The 25,982-nt window shown below is 38.2% G+C and overlaps 1 pseudogene; it reads left to right on the top strand.

Annotated features, from left to right (window-relative positions):
- The first annotated feature begins 7,859 nt into the window (after window positions 1–7,859).
- Window positions 7,860–9,169, top strand: LOC122681145 (annotated as a pseudogene).
- The last annotated feature ends 16,813 nt before the right edge of the window (window positions 9,170–25,982 follow it).

The following is a 25,982-nucleotide window of genomic DNA, read 5'->3' as shown; positions in this document are numbered from 1 at the left end:
GTAGACACAAAATGGTATTTAATATAATGGATCAGGTTACTTACTAAGCCTAATTATTATTCTAATTATTCATCATCCCCTGATGAGTAGAAAGACTGTGTTTCCCTGTTGAAAAGCCATGAATAACCTTCAGAAGTATGGAAAATAACACTCTGCAATTTTGAGACTTCTGAGGACCCTCATCTTTCTGTCTTAAAGAGTAGCATTCATCCCTGTCTTGATCTGAGTACATTTCAATTCCTGAAAAAGAAAGTGGGAAGAAAGTACAAAGTCTTACTGTTTATTGTCCTAGTTCCTGCCAACATACTTTGCCTAAGAAATCTTCCTTCCTCACAAAAAGCCTGATATGCAGCTGTTCCTAAAGCAGGAATCTGGTCCACTTTTCTCTGATGAGTGGAAAAAGTACAAGATCACAGGGAAGGACTGGAGCTAGGGAGATATTTCTAGAACCTTGAAACTACTAGTTAGAAAGTTCAGATTAAGCAAATGCTTGTTTTCTCTTCCCCTACCCACCTCCTACCTCTTTCTTTATTATTATTATTTTAAATAACTATCTACTCTGAATTTCATCAGAGAAACACAATATCCTAGGACCAATGGAAATACACATAAGGCTCATATAGGTATTTTAAGAGGCTGGAATCTAAGGAAACTATGTGTTTCTTAATTAGAACAGATTCAGATGCTTTGACAAGTCATGAAAGAATAACATATGAGGCATTCCAGGTTTACCCTCCAGTCAAGCTCAGTGTTTCCAGCCTTTGAAGTTGCTGATTTACACACATCTGTTACGGGCTCAGCTGGACTCACCGCAACTTTAGAGAACAGGCCCCAGGTCCACTGCATTTGAACGGTCTGATAGAGCAATACTGTTCATCCCCATCTATACACTAGAATCCCTTAGGGAGCTTTCCAATACTCCCAGTGCCTCGGCTGCACCCCAGACCAATTAAATCAGAACCTCTGGGGTTGGCACTCAGACACCCAGAAACATTTTTTTAAAACAACCAGATGTGAGGTTAAGAATGAGAATAAATGAATTTTAAAGCATCCATGAATTAAGATTCATAATAGGCAGATTTCTAAATGCATTCTGAATACTTCACTAAGATGAGGTCTGCAGGGTTAAAGAGAGTGACTTAGATGAAGAGAGATGACCTCCAACCTCAGGGATCTGGGAACCAACAAAGTCCCTAAGATTCCCTCCTAAGGAAGGAAATACACATTCTACCCAAGATGAAGGAAGTGTAAAAGAAAGAGTGCCCAAAACACCAGATTGTCCTCCCCATCCTACCACTGGCCAAGCTAAATAATCCCCTAGGTTTCAATGTCCTCCCCTAATTAATAAGGGGATGACATTTTACAAGTAACTCTCAACCTCGGCTGTGCATTAAAGTCATACAGGGTCTTCTGTGACATCCACTTGCCCAAGTTGTGCCCTGGACCAATTCAACCAGAATATCTGGGGCAGGAACTCAGGCATGGACATTTTAAAATTTTCTTCATGTTGGATTCCAGGTAAATTGGACGGTGCTCAGGTAACTGAATTCCAAATAAACAAGGGATTTTTTTTTTTTTTTTTTACTAAATGTGTCCCAAATATTTGCACGGAATATATGTACACTAAAATATTACTTGTTGTTCATCTTAAACTCAATTTAACTGGGTATGTTGTATCCTGCCAAATCTAATAGCCCTACATATGGTAACCTTACCATATGCAGCCAGAAAGAACTGCTGGTCCCCTTGCTACTCATTGTGGGGTCTCCAGAAAAGTAATGTCAGTTTCAACTTAGGAGCTTGTTAGAACTGCAAATATTGGGGACCCACCCTACATCTACTGCCTTAGGGACTTCATTTTAACAAAATCCTCTTGTATTCATGTGCACACTGATGTTTGAAAATCACTGGCCTAGATTATCCTATCACAAAGTTTCCAAGAATCGTCCAACTACCTCAGTGCAAACCAGAAAATCCAGAGGTTGCTGCACAAATCAAAACATATCCCTAAGTTCCTGGCTATGACCAACTTAGACAGAATATTAAAAAGCAGAGACATTACTTTGCAGGCAAAGGTCTGTCTAGTCAAAGCTATGGTTTTTCCCATATTCATGTATGGATGTGAGAGTTGAACTATAAAGAAAGTTGAGACCCAAAAAGTTGATACTTTTGAGCTGTGGTGTTGGAGAAGACTCTTGAGAGTCCCTCGGACTGCAAGGAGATCTATATCAGTCAATCCTAAAGCAAATCAGTCCTGAATATTCATTGGAAAGACTGATGCTGAAGCTGAAATTCTAATACTTTGGCCACCTGATGCGAAGAATTGACTCATTGGAAAAGATTCAATTGGAATTGACTCATTGGGAAATATTGGAGGCTGGAGGAGAAGGGGATGACAGAGGATAAGATAGTTGGATGGCTTCACCAACTCGAGGGATATGAGTTTGAGTAAGCTCCGGGAGTTGGTGATAGACAGGGAAGCCTGGAGTGCTGCAGTCCATGGGGTCGCAAAGAATCAGCCACGACTGAATGACTGAACTGAACTGAAAGCTTCTGACAGCTTCAGGAATGGTTTGCTTACATTCTGGTGAGGAAATGGACTGCTTCTCTCCTTCACTCCAACTCTAAACTAGCTTATATTGCCCTTACTGTTTTTTGGAGAGTCATATACTTGAGCTCCCATTAGACCTATGCTCACTACTTGGCCTGCCCATGCCTGTTTTCCTCTCAACATAGACAGAGTTTGGAACTGACCCAGATCTTCCTCTAATCAGAAGAATACAAAGGTGGACTGATTTCATTGGCCTGCTAGCACCCAAAAATGGTGACTCAGAACTGACCTGTCTTTGCAAATATACTCCTACCTACAGGGCAGGGCCTCCTTACCTTACCTCACTGACTGGGTGTTTGCTGATACTAAGGACCTCTTACCTTCAAACAGATCTAACTATCCATCTGTCTACTACTACTGATACTATTAAAATAAATTGCTTTTAACTCTTCCAGATTTAAAATACAGCACTTCAAAATGTCTTTAAGATGCCTTAAGCCAAAGCATTATTATGCTTTAAGCCATATCTTATCAAACACCATTAGTTACTCACTCTGATCATAAGGCAAATCCAATTATAAAAATAAACACCAAGCATTTTGCTGTGTTCACACCATGCGTCACAAGGGTATTTGTCTGAAAACACATGACTCCAACATTAATTTTGCTTTTCTCAAATATACCCACTTCTTTGTTCCAGTTTTAAGGGTTTTGATAAAATCTTAAGTGTGCATTGACCCTTCCTCATACATGAAATTAAATCTTTATGCTTCCAAATCATTTATGTGAACTCATGGGAACATTGTTTTCTAAAATAGAGTACTTTTTTTCTTCTCATGAATTTGTTAAAGATAATTAAGACTCCCATCAAAAAAGCAGCTATATAAGTTAAAAGTTAATACTTTATAAATGCAAAAGCATTTTAAATAAATGAAGATGATTTTTAGTACTCAGAATCTTATATCTGAAAATGTCCTTAAAGGTTCTGCATTGTACAGAACCTCTTAAAAAAATTGAGATTGTAAGGTCATTGAGGGACTGAGCTAGATTTTAGTGCCTCTGTCTCTAGTCATTTTCCCTAGAAGCCTCCATCAAAGAATTCAACAGATAAATGTCAATTTTACTTCATTATTGTTCAAAATCAGTACAATGTGCACACCACTCATTCTAGAGTAACTAACAATAGCATACATATGTTAAACTGGTTTCACAATTAAAAGATAAATTACTAGTGCTATTTTACAGCTAGCAGTATTCTCCTTATGATTGGGACCAAGTTGATGACCTAACTTACATTATTTTTCCTTTTCAATTTGGTGTAGTTGACAGTGAACTCAGTTCTTCCCTCCAGATCATGCCTTTGGCCATGGAGTTCCTGACGGATGTTAGCTGGCTCCAACTTGCCCTCTCTGCTTGCTGAGGTGACAGGACCTCTTTGCCCCATGGGGACTAGAGGCATTCAAGCCAACACCCACACAGGGTGGGACTAATTCTCCCTGGACATAAATCTGCCAGATTGTCATCAGCTAGATCATCCCCCTACAAGGGCAGAGCAGTATAAGTAAGCTGAATCATAGATTACTTCACAGCTTATAGCTAGTAAAATAACATACTTGAAGGTTAATGTGATTATTTTCTAAGCTTAAGATGATATACTTAGACATATATTTACTTTTTAACCAATTTCATTATATACATATATATAAAGAAAGTCTTACATATTCAATGATTATGTAAAGGTACTCAGTCATTTGCTAAGAAAACAAGGAGTGGTTAATGTATAAATAATTCCAACTAAAATATATTTTAACACATGCTTTAAAAACATTTTAAAAAGTAAATTTTATAGGGAGAGATAAATTAGGAGTTTGGAATTAACATATAAATACTACTATATATAAAATAGATAAACAATAAAGACTACTGTATAGCACAGGGAACTATATGCAGTATCTCATAATAACCTATAATGGAAAAGAATATGAAAAAGAATATATATATATGTATGTGTGTGTGTGTGTAACTGAAACACTTTTCTGTAAACCTGAAACCAACACATTTTAAATTAACTATGAAGTAATTTAAAAAAATAAAAGAAAATACAAACAAAGATAAATTGGACATTTATGAAACCATTCAGTTCAGTTCAGTTCGGTTGCTCAGTCATGTCCAACTTTTTGTGATCCCATGGACTGAAGCATGCCAGGCTTCCCTGTCCATCACCAACTCCCAGAGGCTACTTAAACTCATGTCCATTGAGAAGACCCATAGTAATATTTATATGTAGCTATTTGATTTTTTTTATTAAAAATGTGCTAGATAAAATGAAATGGCTAATTGAAGGTTTTTTGGAAATGAAATGAAAATTGAGACATTCTCAAGTATCATTTAAATCCTTCACCTATTCTTCTAGGATGTTCACTTTCTTCTTTCACTTATTTTTATTTCCAGAAGCCAATCATGCCAGTTCAGACAGAAGGAATGGTGCTTTGAATGGAGGTCAGAATATATAAGTCAAAATGGATAAGGAGTACTGTGGGAGAGGAAACTCAAGTGTTTCCTCTATGAGAAGATCAGAGAGAAGAAAGGAGTTGAACTGAACACAGGAAATATTATAGCATGCCTTTATTGAAGAAGATGCTTAGAGAAAAGTATACAAGATTCCAAACTTTTCTTCTATAAAATACAACTACATTTAACTTTCTCTGTATACTCTTCTTCCTCAAGTTATATGTACTTCATTCCAATGAGCTTTAATTAGAAGTCATCCCTTGAAATATTGAGGACAATTCTAGCTGTATTTGTATTCACAAATACAGTTGCAGTAGATGTCACCTGGGTCTGCAGTTGTTAATATCTGGGTGAGCTGTTAAAGCAGGATCTCATGCCTGGCTTGTAGTTTGTTATAACTATTGACTGAGATTCACCTGGGGCTGCTAACCAGAGTTCTTCCTATCTCTCTAGCATGGCAGTTTCAAGGTAGTCAGGGTTCATATGTGATCTTCAAAACCAAGTATCCAAGAAATGCAAATCAAATCTATAATGAGGTATCACCTCACATTGTTCAGAATGAATATCATTAAGAATCTACAATAATAACTGCTGGAGAGTGTTTGGAGAAAAGGGAACATGTTGGCGGGAATCTAAACTGGTATAGTCACTATGGAAAACAGTATGGAGATTCCTTAGAAACTAAAAATGATACAACAATCTCATTCTTGGGGATATACCTGGAGAAAACCATAATGTAAAAAGATACATGCACCATAATGTTTATTGCAGCACGGTTTGCAATAGTCAGGACATGTAAACAACCTAAATGTTCATCAACAGGGGAATGGATATGAATATGTGGTACATATATACAATGCAATATTAGTCATAAAAAAGGATGAAATAATGCTATTTACAGCAACGCAGATGGACCTAGAGATTGTCTTACAGAGTGAAGTAAGTCAGACAAAGACAAATATCACATAATAATGCTTATTATTATTTAAGATTATATGGAATCTTAAAAAAGGCTACAAATGAACTTATTTACAAAACAGAAATGGAGTTACAGATGTAGAAAATAAACTTATGGTTACCAGGGGTTATAGAGGAGGAGGGACAAATTGGAAGGTTGGGGTTGACATACACTACTATATATAAATATAAAGAAATATATATTATATATATATATATATATATATATATATGTGTGTGTGTGTGTGTATATGTGTTAAAGTTCCTCAGTCTCATCTGACTCTTTGTGACCCCATGGACTGTAGCCTGCTAGGTTCCCCTGTCCATGGAATTCTCTAGGCAACAATACCAGAGTGGATAGCCATTCCTTTCTCCAGGAAATCTTCCCAACCCAGGGGTCAAACCCAGGTCTCCCACACTGCAGGTAGATTCTTTACCATCTGAGCTATCAGAGAAGCCCAATACATAAAAGTAAATAGCTAATAAGGACCTGCTGCAGAGCACAAGGAACTCTACTCAGTAGGAAAATATTTTTTTAAAAGAGTAGATATATGTGAATATATAACAGATTCACTTTAAAGCTGGGTTTAGAAAAGTCAGAGGAACCTAAGATCAAATTGCCAACATTTGTTGGATTATAGAGAAAGCAATGGAATTTCAGAAGAAAAAGCATTTACTTCTGCTTCATTGAGTATACTAAAGTCTTTCACTCTGTGGATCATCGCAAACTGGAAAATTCTTAGAGATGGGAATACCAAACCACCTTCCTTGTCTCCTGAAAAATCTGTAAGCAGGTCAAGAAACAACAGTTAAAATTGGAAATGGAACAATGGACTGGTTCAAAATTGGGAAAGGAGTATGAAGTGGCTGTATATTGTCACCCTGCTTATTTAACTTATATTCAGAGTGCATCACGCAAAATCCCAGGCTGGAGGAATCACAACTGAAATCAAGATTGCTGGGAGAAATATCAACAACCCCAGATGTGCAGATGTAGTTAAGTCACTCAGTCAAGTCTGACTCTTGTAACCCCAGGGACTGTAGCCCTTCAGGCTCTTCTCTCCTTGGGATTTCCCAGGCAAGAATACTGGAGTGGGTTGCCATTTCCTTCTCCAGGCGATCTTCCTGACCCAGGGATCTAACCCAGGTCTTCTGCATTTCAGACAGATGCTTTACTGACTGCGCCATTAGGGAACTCTAATGGCAGAAAGTGAAGAGGAACTAAAGAGCCTCCTGATGAGGGTGAAAGAGGAAAGTGAAAAACCTGGCTTAAAACTCAACATTCTAAAAACTAAGATCATGGCATCTGGTCCCATCACTTCACAGCAAATAGAAGGAGGGGAAGTGGAAGCTGTGATAGATTTTATTTCCTCCTGCTCCAAAATCACTATGGACAGTGACTGCAGCCATGAAATTAAAAGACACTTGCTCCTTGGAAGGAAAGTTATAAACCTAAGTGAAGTGAGTGAAGTCGCTCAGTCGTGTCCGACTCTTTGTGACCCCATGAACTGTAGCCTACCAGGATCCTCAGTCCATGGGATTTTCCAGGCAAGAATACTGAAGTGGGTTGCCATTTCCTTCTCCAGGGGATCTTTCTGACCCAGGGATCGAACCCAGGTCTCCTGCATTGTAGGCAGACGCTTTACCATCTGAGCTACCAGGGAAGCCCATGATAAATCTAGACAGTGTATAAAAAACCAAGGAGATGGCCTCCAGAGAGGTCAGGCCACTGAGGGCTGACAATGATTGCCGAGCCCAGCCACAATGCAGCATGTTGGGCCTTGTGCATACCCGTGGTGCCAGAAGCATCCGCCAGGCTTGCTTGCACTGAACTGAGAAGATGTCCCTGTACGGCAACCTGCTAGTGGAGACTAGTGACTCAAAGACAGAATGCTGGTCCAAATACTTCAAACTTCTGCATTCTCAGCGCCAGGTGAAGAAGGAAGCCCTCACTCAAACCAAGAGCCAGAGGACAAAACAAAGTACAATCCTTGCTCCAGCAATCGACCTGAATCGAAGTGGCTTTTCATGAGCAACAGATTGTGGACCCCCCCCACCACACGTGACCATGGGCATCAAGGACCCTGTTCCCAGCCGGTTTTCTGCAGGATAAGTTTTGATCCCCTTAGCTGATGTATAGGATCCCATGTTTCCTAACAATTATAAGAAAGTAGTGAAGCACCAAAGAGAAGAGCAACAGAGACAGCAGGAACCAGAAAGACAGAAGGAAACAGAAGAGAGAGAAAAGAGGCATAAATAGACATGAAGCTAGTGGGTTTTCCCGGTGCACCAGATCCAGATTCTGTTGAAGATGTAGATTATGAGTGAGAGAGGGAGAAAAGAAGTAAGGCCAGAGCCACCATCACACCCTGCCACGTCTCTTGTGGAGAAGGACAGAGTTACCCCAAGACTTCCCTTATGAAGAGGATTCACCACCTCGTTCACAGTCTTCCAAAGTTTCTACCCCTCCCACAGTGTGCAAGGAACAAGACAGACTTGGATCTCCGATGACCGGTCTTGGCAACTCTTTCCTCGCCAAGGTCAGGGGCAGGGTAGTACATAAATTCATGCAGAAGTAAGACTTTTGGGAAGGCCAGTGTATCAGGAAGCAAGAGCAGGGTCTGAGCACAGTACCGTCGGTGGAGAAGACTAGTAAGTGGGGCGGCAATCATCGTGGGCCAAGTCACTGAGAAAGAGGCAGCCAAGAAGTTGAATTGAAATCCACTAGCTAAAATACTTGCCTGGAGAATCCCAGAGATGGGGGAGCCTGGTGGGCTGCCATCTATGGGGTCGCACAGAGTCAGACACGACTGAAGTGACTTAGCAGCAGCAGCAGCAGCTAAAATACTTGTGTCCTACCAAAGTGATCTGATTCAGGAACAGGATTGGTGCAGGAGAGGTGGATGAAGACTTGGAAGTTGAAAGCAAGGAAGAGTGTGAAAAATATGGCAAAGTTGGAAAATGTGTGATAATTGAAATTCCTGATGGCCCTGTTGATGAAGCAGTGTGAACATATTTAGAATTCGACAGGGTTGAGGCAGCAATTAAAACTGTTGTTGATCTGAATGGGAAGTATTTTGGTGGCCAGGTGGTCAAAGCATGTTTAATTTGGATAAATTCAGGGTCTTGGATTTGGCAGAACAAGTTTGATTTTAAAAACTAGAGGCTGAGTCATCTCCAGCAATCCTTATGATAATTAGTAGCGACCATTCTTTATCAGATCTGTTTTAAATGAAGGTATTCTAGACTGTTTTCTTTCCAGATGATGATTGAGAAGCTAATTTTAAAAAAATGGTACCAGTTACAAAGACAGTAACAGAACTTAGCTGTTTTTGAGGTTTTTGTTTTTAACCTTTTTTTCAGAGTGTGCTTGTAGTTGTTGCTTAGTCATTCAGTCATGCCTGACTATGAAACCGCACGGACTGCAGCATGCCAGGCATCACTGTCCTTCATCTCCCCAGTGCTTGCTCAAACTCACGTCCATTGAGTCGGTGATGCCATCAAAACATCTCATCCTCTGTCGTCCCCTTCTCCTCCTGCCCTCAATCTTTCCTAGCATCAGGGTCTTTTCCAATGAGTCAGTTCTTCGCTTCAGGTGGCCAAAGTATTGGAGTTTCAGCTTCAACATCAGTCCTACCAATGAATATTCAGGACTGATTTCCTTTAGAATTGACTGGTTTGATCTCCTTGAAGTCCAAGGAACTCTCAAGAGTCTTTTCCGTCACCACAGTTCAAAAGCATCAATCCTCTGGTGCGCAGCCTTCTTTATGGTCCAACTCTCACATCCATACATGACTGGAAAAACCATAGCTTTGACTATACAGACCTTTGTCGGCAAAGGTCTCTGTTTTTTAATATGTTGTCTAGGTTTGTCACAGCTTTTATTCTAAGGAACAAGCGTCTTTTAATTTCATGGCTGCAGTCAGTATCTTCAGTGATTCTGGAACCCAAGAAAATAAAGTCTCTCACTGTTTCCATTGTTTCCTCATCTATTTGTCGTGAAGTGATGGAACCAGAGGATATGATCTTCATTTTTTGAACGCTGAGTTTTAAGACAGCTTTTTCACTCTTCTCTTTCACTTTCATCAAGAGGCTCTGTAGTTCCTCTTTGCTTTTTGCGTAAGGGTGGTGTCATCTGCATATCTGAGGTTATTGATATTTCTCCCTGCAATCTTGATTCCAACTTGTGCTTCATCCAGCCCAGCATTTTGCATGAAGTACTCTGAATATAAATTAAATAAGCAGGGTGACAGTATACAGCCTTGATGTACTCCTTTCCCAATTTTGAACCAGTCCATTGTTCTATGTCTGGTTCTAACTGTTGCTTCTTGACCTGCATACAGGTTTCTCAGGAGGCAGGTAAGGTGGTCTGGTATTCTCATCTCTTCAAGAATTTTCCACAGTTTGTTGTGACCCACATAGTCAAAGGCTTTATCATAGTCAATGAAACAGAAGTAGATATTTTTCTGGAATTCTCTTGCTTTTTCTATGATCCAATGAATGTTGGCAATTTAATCTCTGGCTCCTCTGCCTTTTCTAAATTCAGCGTGAATATCTGGAAGTTTACCATTCATGTACTGTCGAAGCCTAGCTTGAAGAACTTTGAGCATTACTTTGCTGGCATGTGAAATGAGTGCAGTTGTGCAGTAACTTGAACATTCTTTGGCATTGCCTTTCTTTAGGATTGGAATGAAAACTGCCCTTTTAAAGTCCTGTGGCCACTGTTAAGTTCTAAAAATGTGCTGGCATATTGAGAGCAGCACTTTCACAGCATCATCTTTTAGGATTTGAAATAGCTCAGCTGGAATTCCATCATGTCCACAAGCTTTGTTCATAGTGATGCTTCCTAAGACCCACTTGACTTCACACTCCAGGATGTCTGGCTCTTGGTGAGTGGTCATACCATCATGGTTGTCTGGGTCCTTAAGATCTTTTTTTGTATAATTCTTCTGGAGCCTGTTGAATGTCTCTATAATTTTATTCAGATAACTTCAAAACTTGGAAAAACTGTTGCAGCTGTTGGTGCATAGCATACTGCTATTGATCTTTTTATATAAATAAATAAATCTATAGGTCTTTCCTAATGGCTCGCAATGAGTTGGACAAGACTGAGTGACTGAACTGAACTGATGGCTCAGTCAGTAAAGAGTCTGCCTGGAATGTGGGAGACCTGGGTTCAATCCCTGGGTCAGGGAGATCCCCTGGAGTAGGAAATGGTAACCCACTCCAGTATTCTTGCCTGGAGAATTCCATGGACAATGGAGTCTAGTGGGTTACAGTGCATGAGTCCATCTCTCTCTCTCTCTCTCTCTCTATATATATATATATATGTGTGTGTGTGTGTGTGTGTACAAATATATAATATGCATTTTATAAACTTTAGGTGTGTCAGCTTGGCATTGTACAGAAATTAATAGTCAAGTTGGTCTAGAAAGGTTAAACATAATTTTCTCTATTTGTAAAGAGGTAACTCACTGAATAAGGCTTCTCTGGTGGCTCAGATGATAAAGAGTCTGCCTGCAATATGGGAGACTCAGCTTAGATCACTGGGTTGGGAAGATCTTCTAGAGAAGAAAATGGCAATCCAATCCAGTATTCTTGCTTGGAGAATTCCATGGACAGAAGAGCCTGGTGAGTTTCCATGGGGTTGCATAAAATCAGACATGACTGAGCTGCTAACACACACAGCTCACTGTAAGTGTAAGGTTTTATCTACACGGGCTTGATTACAAAAACTAGAGCATTCTCTAAATTTAAAAAAAAATCAGAGACCACTTTCCCGACAAAGATCCATATAGCCAAAGCCATGGTTTTTCCAGTAGTCACATACAGATGTGAGAGTTGGACCATAAATGAAGGCCGGGTGCCAAAGAATTGATGTTTTCAAACAGTGGTGCTGGAGAAGACTCCTGAGAGTCCCTTGGACTGCAAGGAGATCAAATCAATCAATCCTAAAGGAAATCAATTCTGAATATTCATTGAAAGGATGGATGCTGAAGCTGAAGCTCTAGTATTTTGGCCACCTGATGAAAAGCCAACTCATTGGAAAAGACTCTGATGCTGGAAAAGATTGAAGGCAGAAGAATGGGGCAGCAGTGGCTGAGATGGTTAGATAGCATCACGAACTCAATGGATATGAATTTGAGCAAACTCCAGGAGATAATGAAGGGCAAAAGAGACTGGTACGCTGCAGTCCGTGGGGTCACCAAGAGTCAGACATGATTTAGGGACTGAACAACAACAAAGCAACAAAATTTCATCTCTTAATGGAGGAAATAGGAGTTCTAGAAGAACATGTAGGACTGGAGATATTAATTTAGTCATCTTTGGAAAATACTACTGCCACAGACACCAGTGGGCTTAACTGACATAGAAAGGATTCAAATGGAGGCAACTAGATAGATAGATAGAATTCAGTTAAATCAGGTGCATGACAGCAACTGAAGATCTGCCTGTAGTGATGCCCCTGGGTTGAGCCTCCACTCAAGATGGATTCCCCTCCTGATATCCCTTCAGTAGGAGGAGTTGACAGAAGCAAGCAGTTAGAGATTGTTCTATTCACGGGGTCAATTACATCTAGTACAGCCCCAAGCAAAGTTTATGAAAGGAAAGAAAAGAGAGAGGAAGAACACAGAAAGAAGGTGTGTGAGAGAGGGATAGATAGGAAAGAGAAGTGGGAGGGAGGAGGAGAGGAGAGATAATGCCAAGGAACTCTCTTCCTTATGGTATTTCATCTCCCTCCGGGTTCCTTCAATTCTGCCTGCGTTATCAGAACAGCCTCAGCACACAACAGCTTAATTGAGCACCGACTCACAACCATTTTTTCTGACATAGACATACTATTTGTAAGTATAATCACATATCTCATTTTTGATACTTTCCTTTTTTTCCACTAGTGTGTAACTGAGTCTGAGTTTCTTTTCCCCTTCACCTAGGTTTACCCGCTGAGAGTCAATTGAAAATGAAGAGCACTAAATACAGAGGGGTATTAGTTAATTTATTTTTATCCACTGTCTCTCATGCCCTAACTTGATTTCTTTCCACATTAAAGGTCATGAAACCTCACTGTTAAGATGACTTTCTAAAAGGACTTTAAGGAGTTAACTTATTTCTCTGTCTTTAAAAAAAAAAATGAAAGAGCAGAATTATTTCTACCTTGGAAGCTTGAAATAATTCACCAGTAAAATTCTCATGGCCTGAGATTTTGGGAAGGATACTTTTGCTAGATTTCTTATTTTCTAACTTATTAATTTATTGAAATTTTTTAAAGCCATTCTCCATTTATTTCTATAAAAGTTTAGTATCCCCCCTAAGTATTTATGATGAGATTAAAGATAATTAGTGGCTTTCTAATGCCAAGACTCATCTCTTTTTGAATTTTCTAATACTCTTCACCATAACATTTTAAGACATACATATATGTCTATAATTTTTAAAGGGGAGGAAACAGCAAAGTTTATTTTTAACTGACAGGTTGAATGCAAAAAAAAAAAAAAAAATGGACTTTACCCTTGGATTGTCCTTGTTTGTAGTCTGCATATCAGGAAAATGAGGCAGGCCAAGCTGATGGGTCTGCTGATCATGACTTTGGCAGTATAGAACCTGGCACATAGAGTATCCCTGTTGAGAAAACTCATTTGTTGTAAATATTTAGACAGAAATGGGCTTTACAGCAGCCACATCTGAAGACCCACAAGTCTGAATGTTATACAAGGAGCATGTTCTGTTTTGGGCTTTGATTAATGTCTAAAAGAGAGAAATCCAATCAACTCCTGTCATATTCATGTTAATTAATAGCTTGCAGTATCTGTGCATCAAATGTGAGTGTGGATACCTGTTACTTCATTTACCACAGGGGCTGGGCTTAGCAGATGGGAAAAATATTATTTTAGCATGTTTTTAATGACATTACAATTTATTTTTATCTTATGCTCTTTGGTGTGCATGAAAGGAGACTGCCACCTGTGCGTTGTGGATGAGTGTCAATGATTTGGACAGATTAATTTACAGCATAGTTGAGAACCAGAGGGGATTGCTGGGGCAGAATTCACCTTTTGGTACAGCATTGACATAAACTGCAATTTAACTCCATTTTCCAGGCCTGGAAGACCATACTTGGATAATTCTATGTCAAGTGGAATATCAGCTGTACTTTCTCTTAATCATGGAAAATAGAAATAAATATGTAGATTTGTTTCCATACATCTCTGTATATGTGTCTGATGTATAAATCTGACTCACTTCAGTGGTGATATTTGTAACTGACTTTTCAAATGCTGGAAGCAACAGAGACATCTTGAATGATGTAAAAGCACATCTATATTTTCAGCAATGATACTTGAGCTATAGAACATCATTTTTAAAAAATGAATAGCAGATCAATATTAGCATTATGATTTGTATGTTAATCAATGCTAAAGACTCAGAGAAGGCAATGGCAACCCACTCCAGTATTCTCACCTGGAGAGTTCCAGGGACGGAGGAGCCAGGTGGGCTGCCCTCTACGGGTCGCACAGAGTCGGACACGACTGATGCGGCTTAGCAGCAGCAGCAGCGTTGCTGAAGACTAGGCAGAGAATACCAATTGTGGAAATGGTATAGTGCAAGATTTCTTCTGAATTATTCCACACACATTATACTTTGCAGAGAGCAGGTTTGGCTTAAAAGTAACAGGATTTTTTGTTTGCTCTTTCAAAGGGCTGTCTGTTGTATTACCCAGTGCTTTGCTGTTTTCTCATAGTTGAAATAATTAAGATAATTTGCAGGCCCTGGTTTGCTCATTTTGCCTAGTTACCTTGATGCTATGGTCTGTTATATCTACGGGGGAGAACAGTTACTCAATCTGAACATCTGGAATCCATCATGTATAGTAAAAAAACAAGATGTATTCTTAGCTTTAAGCCAAATTCAGATAAAACTGAAGGGTGGAACCAATGTGTATAGGCGAGAAAGACTAATACTTGAAATGTATTTTGTGATTAGGAGATCACAGGGGAGGTTTTGTTCTATTTCATTTTTAATTTATTTTATTTTACTGTATTTTGATTTATGACATAGCAATCAGAATCTAATTGAAGGCAAACACATCCTATTTGGGCCAGAGTCAGAGCATTAGAAGTGAAGAAAGAACCTACATTTCTCAACTCTCTACTCAAAGACTTTTCTTGCTATAATCCCTTGATTGAGTTCAGCATGTATACTTTCCTGAAGAGTCGCTGATAGTACTGGGACTAGTTGCAGAGAGGATCTGCCAGGTATTATGGGTATGTGTTTCTCCCACCCATGTCTTCTCTCCTGTCTCTGCAAGAAAGTGAAGTTTCATTGGAATCCGAGATTCACTTTGGTTTATTTTCATCAGAAATGTGTATGAAATCCAAAGCACACAAACTTCATTTTTAACAATGTAAGTCACCCTCATGTTTATACATGTTTTTTTGTCCTTAACCTTTTCCCTTTTTTAATTTTAAGAACATCTGTCCCCACTGCAACTTCACTCTGATCAGGAAATTCAATTACAAAGATAGAAACACATATAACAGGTGAAGCAAAAATACAGCAGCTCCATTACTTAACACTGGATAGTCAGATGATTCCCAGATGAACAACAGGCCCTATCTTCAGCTAAAAACTAGCTCACCTGGTATAGAGAAAGGAACAGTTGATAGATCAAAGAGGTGGTAGAGATAACAGAGAGTAAGTGATGTGGACATGGAATATATTAAGAGCATAAAAATGCAGTTTGACCCAAGAGTTTTTCCTAGTTATGCGTTGATGAGGAGACACAGGGAAAATGATGTCAAATTAAAAGAAAAATCCTTTTGGCAAATTTAAACTTCATCTCCATCATTTCTCTCTTAATCTGTTACCCAGATATGCACTTAAAATAGGAATGCGGGCCTACTGGGGCATGAAATAGTTGAGAACTATTCAACAATGAGGAGAATCAGGGAAATCTCTTTAGAAGGACCCTTTGGAATTTAAGCAAGTTGAACTTGAATAGCCACGGATAATTTACCATGATCCTTAAACCCGGAGGAGAATTTTTATCATGAGAACTTGACTCTGTACTAAGGTTATCATCCTTTTTAGAAATCGATAACTGTAGAAGTTATGTTGTGAGATAAGGTAAGAATGAGTATTCTTCGTGCCTCTAAGGGATTAGGGTAAGTAAGAAAGAGGTTAGGGATGTGAATCCCTCAAGACCTCCTGCTCTCACTTCTCAAAGTCATAGCCAGACTGGTTAAACCACATTTCTTCCTGTGTCTTCATTTCCCTCAGGGCAAGTTACACAATAATTATAAAAATGTTATATGAAATACTGTGATGTGTGTCCTCTATATCATATCGCATCATTCAAGAACTGAAAATGATGTCCAGCTCACGTTGAACACTTGGGAATGCCTTTTAGTCTCCTTTCATTGATTCTCAAAGTTAGTCTAAACCTCTCTGGAAAACAATCTCTATTGTCAATACATGATGTCCTTACTAACACCCCTTCTGCTTTTTCATATTGCACTCTACCTGTTTAAGCACTGACTTTCACAAAAGCAATTTCTGGCTCAAATTCATTCATCCTGAGATGCTAGCTGGTTATGATTTTAAGTTACAGGTGCAGTCACTTAGTTATCTGCTATTCCAAGGAGACCCAGCTATGGTCTCTGCCTCATTTGATGAGTCTGATGGCCAACATCTTGACCAAGCTCCAAAATTTTAAATTTTAATTTAGCATATTTTGTACAAAATTGGGTTACCAAGTAAGTATCCCATTTGATCCGTGCTATAAATCACACCACTGTTTGCCTTGATTTGACAAATACAGTTAGACACTGAGAGGTAAAAGATGAAAGTTTGGAATGTGATGGCATAAGTCTGGAAATCGTAGATCAGAAATCAAGGAAGAGAAGTGAATAGCACATGTTAGTTCTCCAGGAGTTTCCAAGTATAAAGCAGAGCTTTAGGAATGTGAAACGTTCAGGTTTTTTGTTTTTGTTTTTTTCTTAATCTGAGTATGTTTTTTACATACTGCCTTTTCTGGTAACTTCATTAAGCCTGTGTAATGATAGTTTGCTTCAACCCAAGGCTGCATCAGTATTCATTATTATCTATTTGGTGCATTGTACTAGCACAAATATAACTAAATTACTAGGGTCAAACCATAATGGGAGCTGTTGTGATGGTAATTAGAAGAGAAATCAAGCCTTTTTGGTGAAACTTGCAGAAATGTAGCATGGGGTATGTGCTTGTAGGGTGCACTTAAAGTCAGGTTGTGGGTTAAAGGTGGTAAAATGGGTGATGAAGGTATACCATTAATCACAGTTCTAGAAGATGCTCTGTACAACGCTCTTCTTTTCTCTCTGCAAGGCAGTTCTGAGGCTGACAATAAGACAGAATCCAATGCTTAGAGTGAAGGTGCAAACTTTCATGTCTTCACTAATTGTCACTGAACAACTGTAACTTAACTGAGGTTATTTAAAAGAAAAAAGGAACTATAAGAAAGTGTAGTTCCCCCACTCAACATCTTAATGTCGGTACCTTTCTATTCCAGGAGAGCCATCATTTCATTCTCTGTCTGCCCAGAAGAGCTGTCTGTCACAATGTATCTTTAGAATGTTTTAATTTAGAGAAGAGGAATTACCCTTATTGTCTACACATATATCCCATCAGCTTGGAAAGCAGAAACAGAAGTCCAGTCTCAGAACTTTCATTTTCTAGCCTTTCTAAGTGTAATGATTCTAGACTCAAATTGAGGTGCGTGGAAATGCTTAGCACAAACCTTCAAAATTGATACATACCTGCTGATTAACATTTTTCACTAGAAGCAAGAATGGTAAGAATTCTAAATTGATGAAATGTCTCTCTAATAACCTAAGTGAGAGGATTAACAGTGAGCTCAAGCTGTAAGAAATGCCTGCTCATTCAGCAAACAATTTGTATCTACCTAAGAACCCCTCATTTTAGCCCCATTCCACATTCTCCTGGGACTCTGTTCCATGTAGACATGTGGAATGTTCCGAGTTGTGGGTAACCTTTTCCAAATTATGCCTTTTTTCCATCATGGCTTTGTGGAATTTAAGACATAAATTATTTTTTACACTCATGTAATGGAAGTTTCCAATTTGGAAAGCTGTTTACAATCACGGTTGTTTCTCTAATAACAAGCATAGAGCCTGAAATATAGTAGGCATTTGATAATTTTTTGAAAGGATGAATGAATTGCTACTAAAGCTAATGGATGTGAAAATGGCCCAATCTCCATCACATTTATGAATGGTAAACCAAAAAATGGAGAAAAAAGCAACAACAATTGACTTCAAACTGCCATAATGACCCAAAATACTGGGTCTGTGTCTTCTGCTTCCTTTGACTTTTCCAAAATACACAGCCAAAATGTTTCCATCTAGCACAAAATTCCATGAAGTTCTAGAATGGCTCATTATTTAATATATTATTCATGATTGTCATTTGTTTACCTCTTGATATCATTGTTCATCTTGTGAAGTTTCTTCACAGTTAATCAGTTATAGCTTATTCAGGCCTTCCTTTTTCTGTTAAGCAATTTTAAAATTAGTTGTATAATTAAAAAAAATTAGTCCAGCTATACATTTTTATATGCAGATACAGATTATATTTAGACAGTCAAATTTTAAAAACTAAGATAATAAGCTAAAATATTATGGCAAGTTGAATAATTTTTAACAAATATTCATGACATGACTTTCAAGTTGACTGTGTAACTTATTTTGGTCGATGAGATGTTAGCAGATGTGTCTTAAACAGAGGTTTGATATATGCTTGTGCACTGGGGTTTTGCTGTAGCTCTATTGCCTTTTCCATAAGAGGAACGTATCTTGGTAGCCACTGGCTAAGACAAGGACAGGAAAAGGCTGCAACTGACCTGTGTCCAGCTTGCACCTCTGAGCCACACTCAGTCAAAAACAGTCTAGACTCAGCAGATTCCATGCTGGCCTGAAAGGGTAGGAGTATTAGAGCTCATTTCTATAAGCCACTGAGTTACATATGTTTTGTTGAGTACCATTATTGAGAAAACAACCGACTGATATAACTAGCCATGAACTAACACTATTTTACTTTTAGATACTTCTACATGTAAGGACTGTAACATAGGAGATTTCACTTAATCCTGAACACAATCCCATAAACCAAACACAACTCATATCCCTATTCTACATATTTGAAAGCTGAGACCCAGAGTGGGAAAGATATCTTCAAACCAAGGTGTGAGTCCAATCTATATGTCTCCAAAACCCATGTTTTAAGTTGCTTTATCCATCTAGATGTAGCTAAATGTGACTATATATTCTATGGTAAGTGCTCTCTCTAGTAAGTGCTCAGTAAATAGCAATTCACTTAATTTCCCTTTTTCTTTCTTCAGTTTCACTTATCAAGTCAAATGAAATTGAAATGGACTAAGGCCTCATATACTATAGGAAGATGTATCAGGAATGTTTGTTCTTGACATGGTACTCATAATACGATACCAAAAGTGAAAATAAGATGTTATCTAATCACATATTTAACTAAGATTGGGGCAGTGATTGAAACACTGTCAGAAGCCAGACATGATTAATTGAAAAACTGAGTTTTCAGTTAATAACCACTGCAGAGAATGAGAGAAAGAAGAGATTATATGCTGTACTGATCAAAGTAGGCTTAATCCATTAATGTTATCCCTTCCTTAAACTGGAGATTAAGAGTTGATTATAAGTATTTTGTCATTAATACACTTACACTGTGATAATTGCTATTGGATTAAAAGTCTCCATGTACCCTGTGAATGCATATTTTAAGTTGAATAATTAATTTGCAGGAGATTGTCCATCCTGAAAAGGTATTTTCATTTTCTATGTCACTATTTAAAGGACTTTCCTCTCCCTTGTATACTTGGTAAATTCTTTTCTGATCTTCCCAGGTAGGTGATCTTTCTTTCCTCTAAGCTTCTGTAACAAATAATGGTAAAATTTTTATGGCTTTTCTACATTACTGTAATCACTCCATGCTCCTGCCTCTTCTACTGACTTCTTTGAGGACATATATTTTTGCCTCCTTTGTTATCAAGCTCAGTGCTTGGCATGAAGTAGGTATGCCAAAATACTGAATGAATGAATGACATAGTTAAATCTTAAGAATTCAACTTTGAGGAATAGAGCAAAACAGAAATGTAATCATTTCAATCATAGGGCTAAAAGAACTAATTCTTGATGCCAAGAGTGACCTTGAGTGGCCTTGACCTGCAGCGCTTGAAGTAAGGCTTGGGTTCTCAGCCAGAAATTGATGCTGAATTAGGGTGATGAGAGCACCAAATCCTAGCCACTAGACTAGAGGTCAGGCTTCCCTGGTAGCTCAGACAGTAAAGAACCCACCTGCAATACAGGAGACCTGGGTTCAGTCCCTGGGTTGGGAAGATCCCCTGGAGGAGTACATGGCAACCCACTCCAGTATTCTTGCCTGGAATATCCCCATGGGCAGAGAAGCCTGGTGGGTTAGAGTCTATGGGATCACAAAAAGTTGGACACTACTGAGTGGCTAAGGATATACAGACTAGAGGTCAGTGACCAGGCCGTGGCTCTTGGGCTGTGCAGAAAAGAATTTCCACAAAGATGGAAAGTAGTGAAGCAAGTAAAGTGTTTATTAGGAGGAAAAAGAGTATAATACGTGTGGATAGACACATGGGCAGACTCAAAGAGCAAGTCCCTGAGTCACACCCTCATGGGTATTTCTTTTATAGAGCATTTCTTTTGGGTTTCTTTTGACCAATCATTGATTTGCCTGGTTCACAGTCCCTATTTAGTATATCTCAAGATCGTCCCATGTGTATGCACACATCTCTCAGCCAAGATGGAATCTACCACAAAAGCCAATGGGTAATAAGCATCCCTTTGGCCTCCAAGGAGCCTTTCTGTACATATGTGGTTGGGGAGGTCTGCTGACTTCGAGAATGAGATGTGGTCTGGGTAGGGTCCAGCCTCCTCTTTTAATTGTCCTGCTATTTTCATCTTGGAGTTCCAGTCCACAGGAATGAATCTCCTATCACTTTACCCTGGGTGGCTTTTTTACTTTCTGCCTCAGGAGGGCATGCCTCTATTGAGTTTGGATCAGGGATAAATTAACTGAGAAGAGGAAAGAAATTCAATAAGAAGATGAGGAAGAATAGTGATAGACTTGTCTTTTTTATTTACCTTTTATCTTTGCATATTCCTACTTTTCCTTGTATCTTTGAAGTAGTTTGTCAACTGGAATTAAATATTTTTCCCACAGGTTTTTTATATGTATAAATAGGCGACATAGCTAATTACTGAAATGGTGGCATTACATAAACAGATCATTCAAATAAAATGTGTTAAAGTAAAAAAAAAAAAAAAGTGTTTTCCCCATTCCATTTACCTCAAATTTTATTTTCTTCTCCTTGTCCCATTGCTTACCTTCTTTGGGAGAGAGGCTAGAGATAACAGGCTATTACAAGACCTAGACCCTGACAAGACAAATATAATTCTGACACTAATTTCATCTTTACTATTGGAATTGAATTCGGGACAAAACCCTTTAGGGTTAAAACCCTCGTTAACCCTCTGTTATGCCACACATGCATGAAAATATATCATACAAAAATATCCTGAAATCAAATTTCAATGTTTTGAGTCCCAGCAACACTGAATCTTTATATTACATAAACACCGATTCCATACGCATAAGTTGTATTTGAAATGAGAGTCACACAAAGACATCAACTCCCTGCAAAGGCTTAGTTAACCTGCTTCTGTCCTACATTGTGATTTAGAATATGGGGAGAGGGATGAGAAATTTAACCCTTGGTTGCTATATGTAAATATCTTCAGATTAAAACAAATGGAGCTAATTGAAGTCATCTTAAATGGGCTAACCAAATTTGCCTTTTAAAAATGGGACATTAAATGAGAAAGTCTAGGTACTGAAAATAATTAAGATGTTTAATAAATTTTGGCATTATCTATCTATTGTAGATTGGCAACCAATGTTAATTTACTTGACTAAGTACTGGCGTTTCAATGTGCCTTTCTTGGAGAAATTTTAGTAAAGAAGTATGAGCTCTTGAGTTGGACATTTCAAGTTTGAATATGATGTGACATTAAGTAATCATATTTAATCTCACTGGTTTTAGTTTCCTCAACTATGAAATGAGGGCAGTAATAGTTCTTACTTCATGAGGTTATTGTGAGGAATAAATGTGCCAATATTTAGACCAGTAATTAACATATATAGCAAAGAGTCAATAAACATTAGCTGTTATTAATATTTCCACAGCCTCCTACTGATTATTCAGTTTTTACTTTTATTTTCAGATAAAAATGGAAAGAAGAAATCTTTTGTGTATGTGTTTGTGCGTAAGTAAGACTAGAATAACTTGAAGAAAATCTTAAAATGTGCCTAAAATGATGAACCCTGGAGAAGGAAATGGCAACCCACTCCAGTATTCTTGCCTGGAGAATTCCCATGGACAGAGGAGCCTGGCAGGCTAGGGGATTGTAGGAGTCGGACCTGCCTTAGTGACTAAACCACCACCACCAAAATGATGACAATTTGATAAATTCTTAATTCTTAAATTTAAAATAAATTATAAGTAACTTATTTTAGTTATGACCTTAATTTAGTTTTAATCTTTCATTCCTTAGGTTTTCAGATAAGATAACCAGAGCAGTAAATAGTGCTTTTGGAAAATATTATCTATTAATAATAATATTGAGAGCATAGATTTGTTTTACATTATTCTCACATGATATTTCTTGTCAATGACCTGAGCTGAATCTGAACTGGTGTTCTTGAAAAGAAAGACTTGGTTTACAAATCCCTTAAGCTCTAATGCAGTCATTTTAATTCACAACAGGCTAGAACCTTGTATAATTGTTCTCAGCTCAATACAATCTTTAACAGCTTTTGATTTACATATTGGGCAGCTGTTTTGAATAAGAAGTTGTCCATCATGGATCCTTTTGTCATCTGTCCAAGGAATGTGTTTATAAATGGTTCCTAATAGAATAATGAAGGATTCATGTGAGAACAATGATCAATAGCCAACCTTAGAAACAATATAAGTCCAAGACAGATGTAAACTGTGACAGGGCATAACAGTGTCAAGTTATCTATGGGGAATGTGCACAATTGCTCCTGGAAAACAAATGGAAATTTTCAAGTCTTTGACTATTGGACAGAATCTGATTCCTTGACACAGAGGCATTCAGATTCTGTGTTAAATAAATCATTGACCCACACATGACTGAGACTATGTAGATAAATGTGAACAACAGTGCCCAGGGAAAAGGCAGTTCAAAGAGGCCAGCCAGATCAGCTCTGGACTGTGATTATGGACTGTACCCTGCTTTAGCCTTCAGGAACAGATGTCCGTTGCTATAAGAATGAGCCACGTTGATAGCAAAGTTTCTGTACAAACACATTTTAGACTATGTCAGACACATCTGTTCAAGGGCTTTGTAATAGCTTTATTTATTTCTTGCCTGAACTGGAACGTCAGAAGCACGCACTCCATGTTAAGCCAAGAGTTCCCTTTGTTCCACACAGCGGCCACAGCTGGAACTTTTTGTTGGTTGACACAGCCAGATCTTCTGTAGAGACCATTATATTCTTTGGCATATTTCAGTGAGTTTGCATCTTTTAATCCACCTCAGGAAGCAGTGGGGAGTTTGTTAGGGCCACGCGCAGAAGATTCTATTAAAACTACACTGGGATACCAGCTGGGAATGCAAAATTGATAGCATTGGGGTGGCCTGCTACCAAGTTGGTCTTGGTGAGGGGAACTCACTGCCATAGCCCTGTTCACTTAGATCATTTAGGGGAAAAAAACATCAAAACAGAAGTAGCTTCTTGTTCTTACGTGTTGAGGTTGCTCCTAGATAACTATTTCTAGCCAAAAAGAAAAGGGGAAAAAAAATTTACTGCATTAATAGATTATAAGGTCTGTGTACAATGAACAGTTTCATGAAGATTACTAGAAAAACATCTGGCCTACAAAAGTTGAAGTAGAGGAGACTGGTTAAAACTAAGTTCTGCTTAGATTTCTAACATAATTAAGGCTGTTTTTCCTCTTTAACCACATCAATTGAAAGCCCAATTTCAATGTTGAATGCCTTGAGGAGTCATAAGTTGAAGGGGATGGGGAGGGGAAAAACATTAGTAGATATTCATAAATGTGCACTTAGAATAGTATTTAATTGATTGTATCCAGCCTTGTTCAGACAAGCTCACTGCCTGCTTCTAGTTTTCAGAAACATACTATCTTAAACTTGAGAGTACTCCAGCCCAGTCCTGGAGCAGCCACACTCACATTGTTTTTGACTTTCGCTTCCTACTGACTGACTCAATTCAGGAAGGAGGCTGCTCGAGCCTTTCCAACAGGCAAGTCAATGGTACTGTCATGTGTTCCTCTTCTTAGTAACCCACTTGACCACTTGATAATTTCCAATTACTTGGCATATTGTGTATGAGATTATACTTCTGACTACAACTGAACTCCAGGACACTTCCCTGTCAGTTTCTCTACCAAAAATATCTATTGGGAAGAAAAATCTCTTTCAGGGACATCTCCATCCCCATGAGAGTTTTTGAATGAGAAAGCCCCCAAACATAATTTCTACTGATCTTGCTAGAGCATCCTTGTGAGAAGCAGAAGCATAAAGAATTATATGTCATTATGGAGATGCATATGCATTTAACACATTGCTCAATACAAATAAAATGGTAAAACTCCATTCTAGGAAAGGGAGCAGCATAATAAGCATGACATAGATGGGCGATGTTCAGTAATCCATAGCCAGAAACACCACAGAGATAACCAAGACACAGGGGACCCTGCTGGATATGTATGTACCAGAGATTAGAATACAAATAACAAATGAGCACCTTTGAAATTTTAAAACAAGAAGGTAACTTTTTCCTTATAATAAGTAGCATGTAGAACATTTAGAATATCACAAGTTCTAAAATTATAAAATCTTGATGTGATTCCAATTCAGCAACATGGTTGAATAAGCATTGTACTAGTACTGTGTCATTGTATTCTATTGTTTAGAAGAAAGTTACTCAACGATACTAGGAGACAGGATTCATTGAGGACTTTCTTAAAGGTTGCCTATTAGAGTGGCCCAGTAGAAATGTCTTTTATACTGTTCATGGGGTTCTTGTGGTAAGAATACTGGAGTGGTTTTCCATCCCCTCCTTGAAGGCAAAAGTGGAAGAGGACAGCAAAGAATGAGATGGTTGAATGGCATCACTGATTCAATGGACATGAACTTGGGTGAACTCCAGGAGATAATGAGCAATAAGGAGGCCTGACATGCTACTGTCCATGGGGTCACAAAGAGTCGGACACAACTTAGTGACTGAATAACAACAATAGTAGAAATGTCACAGGTCTTGGAATTAGATGTTTCTCATTTCTTCCAGGTCCATTACTTCCTCACTATTTGACCTTAAGGAAACTGAAAAATCTCATTGTGTTACATTTTCCTTACTTGTAAATTGGAATAATATTACCTCTGTAACAAATCCTATCAAATTAATCTCATGTCTTTTTCCAAGTAAAATATTGGCCCACTTAAATATATATATATACATGTGTGTGTGTGTGTGTGTGTGTGTGTATTTGGTATTGGTAAGTACAATTGGTAATTATATATATATATATATATAAAATTTTTATTTTAAAAAAGTATTTGACCAAAAATTACTTGATATGTTTGAGGACAATAAGATAAACAAGATTTAGGGTATCCTGTAGAACAGGGCCCATTTGATAAAAGCTTTTAAAGCTAGTATAAAAATACATATTCCTATATCTTTCTCATTCAATAAGTTTATAAACCTCTTGAATGAGGGCATTAGTGATGAGATTATTAAGTTTATGCATGGCACAAAAGTAGAAGGATAGCTAGTTGTTTGGACAACATATTCAAGA

This window comes from Cervus elaphus, chromosome 23 (assembly GCF_910594005.1).
Source record: "Cervus elaphus chromosome 23, mCerEla1.1, whole genome shotgun sequence".
NCBI lineage: Eukaryota > Metazoa > Chordata > Mammalia > Artiodactyla > Cervidae > Cervus > Cervus elaphus.
Note: the sequence above shows the minus strand (reverse complement) of the source record. Positions and strands in the feature narration are given on the sequence as shown.